This window comes from Orbicella franksi, chromosome 5 (assembly GCF_964199315.1).
Source record: "Orbicella franksi chromosome 5, jaOrbFran1.1, whole genome shotgun sequence".
NCBI classification, from domain to species: Eukaryota; Metazoa; Cnidaria; class Anthozoa; order Scleractinia; family Merulinidae; genus Orbicella; species Orbicella franksi.
In genome coordinates this window covers 7992617-8001818 of record NC_138149.1, presented here as the reverse complement: position 1 = coordinate 8001818, position 9202 = coordinate 7992617, and the positions used below count along the sequence as shown (strand labels likewise).

Below are 9202 nucleotides of genomic sequence, written 5' to 3'. Positions count from 1 at the left end.
TACTGGAAGTCTATCACGAACAGCACGTGACTGCTTGAAAAGATTTTTGTCAGTGAAATGCACTACGTATTGTCTAATGTTTAATTTCTATTCTGAGAAAGTTCCGGGTAAAATGGATCACATATTGATGTAAACTCAAGAGATATTCAGATTTCACCAATATCTATAAATGATTCATCGACAAAAACCATTTCGATGTCAGGCTCTTCCTGTTCTGATTTTAACCAATTCTGAATTTCCAGAAATGGATGTTATACATTTAGGCTCGATCAGACCAGTCTCGAGAGAACAGCAGAAACCGACCCTATCATGCCGCTACATTGTTCTCTTTCAATCTTTCAGTCAATTCACTTTGGCGAATAGCTTTGCCAAACAAATACTTTATAAATTAAACTCTTTCCAAAGCCTGTTGGCAGAATTACAAGAATAACAAGGCCTGCGAGACGCAATTCCTACTCTTTGCTTTGCTCTGGTTACAAAGCTTTCTATTTTCGGAAAGCGAGGTAGAACGTCACACCTATCTCCAACTTTGACAACGCGGCAATTTTTCCGGGATTTTTTCTTCAAGGTTTTCTTTCGCGTCCTCACGACGTACCGAGAGAAAAAGGGACTACTAATAGTCTATTTTCGTGAGGTTGCGATCTAGTGGTCCGCATAATTAAGAAAAGTAAGCATCTATATATTTAATCTTTACAACTTACGGATCAAAGGTTGTGTTTATAATTATGAAAAGGGAAAACCCCCGAGATGATGAAAGCCTGCTGACGCATCATGGCGTCTTTCACCTTTTATTTTTGCTCTCGGCCGGCATCGAATTGCGGCAAAACTTCAAATACCGAAAAACAGGCTACTGTCCAGTGTTTCATTTATTTTGCTATTACTTCTGTTTGAGCTGACTTTAATATATGGGGCTTTATGGTCTCCTGCTTTTTGTTTATATTCCTGAACCTAACTGTCAATATTGGCATCATATAATGACCCTGATTTCAGTTCTCGTATCTTTTCGGGATTTTTCGTCCGATAAATTCGATTAGGCTAGCTCATAAAAAGAATTGAAAACCATGGGAAAGAACCGAGGAAATTTGTCATTAATAAACCGGCTACAGCCAGAATTAACTCATTTGATAATGGTTACCTCATACTCTTGAGACGTCTGACAGCTATGTGTTTCGCTTTTGTATAGGTTGCATTTTTAACGGGAGACTGAGGTCTGAAGTTGTCTGGCCCGCCCGCCGCAACCCCACGCCCCCCTCTTATTTTCGGTTAAAAAAAAATAATAAGGAAGCAAAGCCGGCATAATGAGATCTTCTCGCCCTAGTTGAAAGCTTACGCGTACGCTTTTGCGCTAGCAAGAAAACTCCCTACTCTGGTATCGAGTTAATTTGTGAGTTTCTCAAAGAATGCTTAATCATAAACAAAACCTGTTTTTGATGGTTTCTTATTGTTTCTGCTTGCTTGGCGAGTTTCCAAAAGTTTTTGAATGGAAAGTCTGACGCGCACAAGTAGTTCTCAAACATTTACCAACCTTAAATACATATTTAAAAACTATAGAAATATTGTATGAGTTTGATGTACGTTTTTACGTATACACGAAAGTGCCGGTCCAATTGGTCAAATTTGCTGACTGTGCAGAACACGCATCAGTGGGCCCTCCTTAATATTCATCGACAACAGACAATTTATTTGATTTTTCACTTACTCACTTCACTTAGCTTCTTTGTGCCTCGTGGCACATAAGGCCTCCACAGAATGCCTCCAATTTTCACTGTTGGCTGCAGCAGCTCTTGCCTCATCCCATGTACGCCATCCCGCGGTGTTCCTCTCTCTCTCAACTGTTCTTCGCCAGGTGGTCTTAGGCCTTCCTCTCTTCCTTTTTCCTTCAGGTGTCCATTGTAGGGCAATGTTGGTATGGCTGTTTCTGTTTTGTCGTAGGACATGCCCTATCATATTCCATCTTCTCCTCTTAACCTCTTCACTAAGGAACTTCGTCTCTGCCTTCTCAAGGAGCTCTCTAGTGGTAACGTGATCTTGCCATTTTATTTTGAGAATCCTCCTGAGGCATTTATTGTGAAACACATCTATTCGTTGGTCATCTCCCATGTTCATCTTCCATGTCTCACATCCATACAGTAGCACCGGTACAACTAAGGTTTTAAACAGTCTAAGCTTGGTCCTCTTCATGATGTTCCTTGAGTTCCATATTCTTTTGAGTCTGGCAAATGTGCCTCTCGCCTTGGACAGCCTGTTTTTCAGATCTTTCATTTCTCCTCCCTCCTTACAAATGGTAGCCCCCAGATAATTAAACTCCTCAATTTCGCCGATCTTGCCCATCTACTACAACCTTCTCCTGACTCTTCCCGTTGATCCTCATCACCTTTGTCTTTCCTTTGTTGATTTTCAGCCCGACCCGTCTTGCCTCCTCGTTCATTTTAGTAGTCTTGTTCTGTATATGCTGTTTAGTAGAAGACAAAAGCGCCACATCATCTGCAAAATCTAGATCATCGAGTTTAGATGTAAAGTTCCACCTGATTCCATTTTCTCCTTTTCTTACAGTCCTTCTCATAATCCAATCCATAGCTATCAAGAATAGAAATCCAGACATATTGCATCCTTGCTTGACGCCTGTTTTGATGTTGAACCACTCACATGCTTCTGCCTGATCTTCTACAGCACAATTGAAGTCTTCATAGAACACTTTTACCATCCTTACTATCTTGTTCGGGATTCCATATTTCCGCATAATTAACCATAGACTTTCACGGTGGATGAAATCAAATGCTTTTTCAGTCTATGAAGTTAATATATAAGCTTGCCTGCCACTCGTTTGCTTGTTCAATGATGTTCCTTAATATGAAAATCTGTTCTGTTGTTCCCCTGCCTTTTCTATACCCTGCTTGCTCGTTCCTCAGTCTGATATCAACTCCATTCTGTATTCGATCAATCACAATCCGTCCAAGTATTTTGCCGACTACTGAAAGTAGAGTAATTCCCCTCCAGTTCTTACATTCTTTGAGGTTTCCCTTCTTTGGCAATTTGATGATCAACCCTCTTTTCCATTTGTCCGGGATCTTTTCATGTTTCCATACTTTCTCCAGTAGCTGATGCACTTTCGTTGCCGAAAATTCCTTGTGCGCCTTTAACAATTCAGCCGTGATGGAGTCGACGCCTGGAGATTTCCCATTCTTTAAACGCTCAATTGCTACTTTTACCTCGCCGATTGTTGGTTCAGTGATCGCGATTTCTTCAATCAATTCGCCTAGCTCGAACTCACATTCATCTTCCATTGTTATAGGATCTGTTGGTTCTTCTCTGTTCAGTACTTCTCTAAAATGCTCTGTCCATCTTGCCTGCATTTCTTTCTTTCCGCTCACGAGATTACCGCTCTTAACAAGGATGGCTGTGCTGCTCTTAGGTCTTTCATTGCATAACACTTTCGTCAATCCGTATAATTTTCTCATTTTTTGTTTTCTTGCAGCATCCTCTGCCTCACTTGCGATGCCATCCATCCACTTCCTTTTATCACTCCTTATGCTCTTCATAACTTCTTTACTCTTTTCCTTGTATTCTGTTCTTAGTCGTTTCTTGATCCTCTCTGAACGAGTACTTAGAATCTTCTTGTTTATCTCTTTTCTTTGGTCAACAAGCGCCCATGATTCTTCTGTTATCCATGGCTTTCTTTTCTTCCTAAGCCGGCCTAATACTTCATCTGCTGTCTTGGTGTAAGCTTCTTCCATTATATGAAACTCCTTTTCTATCTCGTCCTCCTCCTCTCCATCCGGTGACTCCTCTTCCAATGCCTGATATCTATTCTGCAAAGTGATCATAAAGGTTTCCAAAACGTTCTTTTCTTTCAACTTGTTAGTGTCATACAAGTTGATTTTTACTCAAACAAAACTGAGCAGTATCTACAGAGGTAAACTATTGGGCCTTGATGAAAAAACATCAAACGTTGCTTATAATTCAGGCGAAACTCAAACTTGCAATTTTGTTTTACTTTTCGGTCGCGATGGACTCTGGCGAAATCCCTGCAAGCGTCTGGTAAGAGGAGGGAAATTTTGAAGTTATAAAACACCGCTATATCCGACTATATCCAACTAGTTTTTCGCTGTGTTATGGAAAAGCTGTTAATCTTCATTATATGTGAAATTTAGAGTGGAGTAATTTGGAGTTCTTGTAGAAGAAGCAGCGGAACACAACTTGGTTACTGATATAAAGCGCGACAAGCGTAAATTCGACACGGTCTTACTTCACTCAAACTGGAGCGTTTTACGACGAAAATACTTAAGCAAAATTCCAACGGACATAAACGTATTGAGTTGTGGACCAAAAATTTTAAAATTTCGGAAATTTCGGACGCCATTTCCCCCGCCTATATCCGCAAAAATCCACGCAGCATGTACGCGTGTGTGCCGCACGCGATGGCGCAATTTGTTCTAAACATAGAAAAATTGTATAGAAATGGCGCGCGCTTACGGTCTCCGTCCCCGATTTGTGTTCCGTGTAAACTGGCTGAGTTCCTCTTGATAATCATGAACTTCTGGCTCATAATGTAATTTTTCTGTCGTAGAGAAAAATGTGACAGTTCAAGTCCAAAGTCAAACTGTTTATATCAAAAGAGTGAATATCAAAACTTCGGCCTTTCCGATTGATTACCCAGCACTGTTTGCTTTTTTTTTTGGAATCACATGATTCCCGCGCTATGTATTCGCGTGGTACAAGTTCCAAGCACGTTAGGTTGATTGGTCTGTATCAGTTACGCTCAGTCAGTTGTTATATTTAGGACTTTCGAGTGGAGTGACGTCAGCGTCTCTGTTTATTCAATGGTGTGAAAAGGGAAAAACCCCTTGTCACGCATTGTCAAGTGGAACTTTCACTTTCGATTGCTAAAATAGAAGCTTCCTGTTTCCGCGATTTGTGTCATTTACAGTAAAAAAACCGAAATACCACGATTCAGCCCTCTGTCTGTCTCTCAGGAAATCTTGGCATCGTAGAAAGACATTATCAGCTCTTTCAATGGCGAATTGTCAGTTTTATATTTTGGGTTTTTCATTCTACTAAAATTCAAATCATCTCAGTTGTACAGGTATCGATAACCGCGGGAAAGTCCCGAGGAACTTTGCCATTAACTTATGAGACCGCCCGGAAAGTATGTGCTTCCTTTTCGCTTAGTTGGCATTGAGTGCAGTTTTTGGAAATGTTTGTCTGCCAAGTGTTCACTGGATCGCACGTGCAAACTGAGAAATGATTGGATAGTCGCTTGAAATCAAAGCAATGTAATTATTATAATCTGTTGCTTTGGTCTAGATATTGATTAAGAGGATTGATTTAGAGGTACAAGCCGTGGCACGTCGGTATGGCGCCCTTTTAGAATGTGCTGAGAAAGCAGTTTCTTTATTTAATCTCTGGATAAAGAGCTGTTTGTTTAGCTCTCGGCTAATTTACAATTGAGCTTAGTAGAACCGGGGGGACACTGTCATATATGGGCTATATAGGTATGTGCCGCTGTGAAGGGTATGGTTTTCAAGCAGTTTACTCTAGGATAGGGTATATAAATCAGAGCATTTGGGTCTGGAATAGGGTATCATTTTTCCCAAAACTGACTGGTTGGTTGAAGATTTTATCTAGACTAAGGAAACCAGGAATTGCCACTCAAAAGTATAAAAAAAATCAAATCGGCAAGTTTAAATTTACGCAAATCAGCCTCAATAGTATCGATAGATGGGAGGATTTGGGGAGTTTACCCTAGTATAGGGTAGCAAAATTCAGCTGAACTACCTCTGGTATAGGCAAAGGGTTACAGGGTCCCAGCGGCACATCCCCACCCAGAAATTCCTAAAGTGTCCCCCCACCCCCGGGAGTAGAACGTACCACTTTCACTTTAGATTTTCAGATTTAAATTTTCAGACATGGTTGAATGACATTACACAACAACTGACGAATGGTTGAAACTGGAACTACAGTAGCGGAGTCTTTTGGGTCTGAATTCTCGGAAATACCGGAAATCACGACGAACGACAGTAATGCAACCCGCAGCTGCGAGTTGTAAACAACAAAAATATAGCCATGCTTCTCTTTATAAAATCCAAAGCTGTCCACGTACCAAATGGGTATGGCAAGGCAGTATGCATAGCTAGTCTTACGAGATGAAAACATATGCTGCGTCTGTAAAAACCATGCCACACAAACCAACAGGATCAGGGCCGCCGCAATCGAATTATCTCTTTGCTTCATCGTATGCCAAGAAATCCAATCAGGAGTCATGTGTAGGAAGTTAAAATCAGGCTACGACTTCTTTCTTTCGCATTCAGTGATGAAGAAAAAAAAATATTTCATTTCATTTTATTTTGTTTGTTGTAGACCATTACGCACAAAGTCATGGTGCTCCGTCGTCGCCATTCACCATAGCTGATCCAGTTATCTTTTTATCAATTTTTTTTTTCCACTTTGTCGCTAGGCCGGCCAAAGCAATGCAGCAAACTTAAATATTGGCTAAGACATAACCAAAACTAGCCTCAAATTTCTGTTTATCCGGGCCTATAGTCAGGCCTCCAGACTTCCTGAACAGCTTTTCTTGTTCGCGCCTATCACGTGGTACCCTGAAGCTCATTAGGCGTGTTTATTTTTCCTGTTGGAAGCAAGGAGAGAAGGGTGAACCATATCGCTCTTTCTGCTTTCGTTTTCTACAGACAATCAATATGGTGAAGTAACTACCCAGGTTCGATTCATCCATCGAGCCAGCACTGGTTACTTAAGACACGCCATCAGCGGCGATTCGACCGCGCTTAAAGGTAAGAGTCTTCAGTGATCCAGGACTTAATTAGGAATCTTTCTCAAATTGACGTTTAAAATTATTGTTCATTGATGGGTAGATGTGATCATTCTAGTTTCTAGTCCGTTAGTGCAATCACTTTTCCGAATTTGCGTCTTACATGTATTTGCAAAGGGAATGCAGTAACTACATGGCAACGAAATTGAATACGTACAGTAGTTTCGAATGAGCGCTCTTCAGGCGTAAAGGGTACCTGTATCTGATTTGTGAACAATGTCCAAGTGTTTCACTCGCTCGATAGTTCGATTACTGGGAAACATATAAAGAAAGAACAGATTTTAATTGTGATAACAGCGCAAAACTACTCAGTAAAGTTCTGCCCTGTTATGACGTCGCTGTTTATAAAGCTGGCGTTTGGAGTGTCAAGGTACAGGGAACTAAAACCAGACTGGACGTCATGACACTGTTGACAGATATTTTGAATTTTGAATTTAAGAAATTTTGGGAAGATAGGACTTATAACATTGATTGATTTGATTTTAATGTTGTACAGGCTGCTTTTTGGCTTAGAACATGGGGTCATTGCTTCGTTGTTGAACTGTCTTTCGAGCTTCATCGGTGCTTGACCGTCACAGCTGAACCGTGTCACGCACTGGAGAGTTAATTTGTTTTTGCTTGAATTTACTGACTGTTGTTCCTGCACGCAGCTTTTCCTTGAAAAAAGGGAAATAATAGCAGGTACAAAACGCGAGGGTTATACCGAGAAAATATCATCTGAAATAGATCAGTCCATGTTCCATGTTTTCTCTTTTGTTCTATGTATTGATTGTATTCATGATTCCTAGAAACTGGTACTGATTTACATATTGAAAGCTGGGGTTTTTCCCTTTTGTAAATTGGGGCTGGTTTGTTTACTAAAATCTTCCGCCAATGTCCGCCGGCAAACTATTTCTCTGCCCAAACTTTGTCATTTTTTGGTTACAACGATGAAATATCCACTCTTCTATACGATTTTAAGCCAGTCTACAATACATGTAAAATGTTTTTGTTTTTGTTTTCCTTTTTGTGCTTCATCAGTCCCGAAATAGAATAGTTTCCATCCGAGTGTCGAACTCAAGGTCAATATAAAAACTTTGACCAATCAGATCCAGTAAACTAATCAAAACTGTCAAATATGGTGTGAGCGAGTCTCGACTTGTGTTAGTTTTACGTGCAGGTGACCACTTATAAGAGTTATAAGAGCCTAGTTGTGGAACGAGAACAGACACTACAGTATGTTTCCCAGTATTCGACTACTTCAGGTTTAAAACTGTCACATATATATTCCCTTACTTGTATGGAAAAGGTCTGAAATGAGGCCCTGAGACATAACATTTACTTTTAGGATGGTGCAAAAAGGCTTACGTACGAGAATTGGGTAGTTTTCCTTCCCTCTACTTTACTTTAAGCGAAATGCGGTCAAGCGAAACTCACAATTAAAAGTTGCCTCGCTAAATGAATAAATAATCCTTTATATGGACTCTTCTACCGATGTCACGTAATATCAATATTTCATAAACAAAAATCACCGCAAGAGATCAATTTATTATGCCGCCACCCCCCCCCCCCCCGGCAATTCTTTGCAAAAATAGGCAAGTTTATAGTCCCATATTTTCCTGAGTTTGCAACAGATTGTTATTAAACTACGCACAGTGTAATATCCTAAATGACTAAAAAGCTTTTTTTATTTAATTACCGGTATTAAAAATAGTCTCACGTATTCAACGCCTTTTGAAAGTGTTATTTGAACGTGTCGTGTCAGCGCGATGAAGCGTTTCCTTGAAATAAACCTGACGTTTCGCTGATGCAGCGAATTGGAAGGGAATTAATTTTCGATATGCGAAATCCCCAGTTCCAGAGAAAGTAATCTAGCTGTAGCTTTATTTAACCTTTGTTTTTGAGCTGACTGATCAGTTACTGCGAAGGCTGCATGTCCTGATTGCCGGGTCTGTTGTCACACAATAAATCGCTTTTCGTTTAGTCGTACTTGTCTACAAACTTCTTGATGCCGAAGAAACTGGACAACTAACCTGTGGCGTGGATTACTAGGGATTCAGCTTTTAATAGGACGTTCAAATATCAAAGGTGAGGGAATAAATTTGCAGTAGCCAGTTCTAATGCTTTGGGATTTTTAAAATCATAAAATATAAATATTACTCGGTTTTACGAGCACACCACCTAGGTAGAAAAAACAAATTAAAAAAATAAAGAAAAACATTGAAAAGGATCAAAATTACACTGCATCTCAGCTACAATTAAAATTTACGCGGTCCTAAATTGTCTTTTCGGTAAATATGAATTGACGGTGATCTGACGATCATTTCTGCAGTTCACACATATATCCATATTTCATTGAATTTTCCCACGATAATCACTAAAAACTGTATTTAAAGG

At 40.0% G+C, this 9202-nt stretch overlaps 1 protein-coding gene across 1 annotated transcript in view; it reads left to right on the top strand.

The window, feature by feature from the left end:
- The first annotated feature begins 6641 nt into the window (after positions 1-6641).
- Positions 6642-9202, top strand: part of LOC145488620 (uncharacterized) — a 98343-nt gene continuing 95782 nt past the window's right edge. Inside the window, exon 1 of the mRNA XM_081467512.1 lies at positions 6642-6788. The gene's annotated coding sequence lies outside the window, so the exon portion shown is untranslated. The remainder of the gene's footprint in view (positions 6789-9202) is intronic.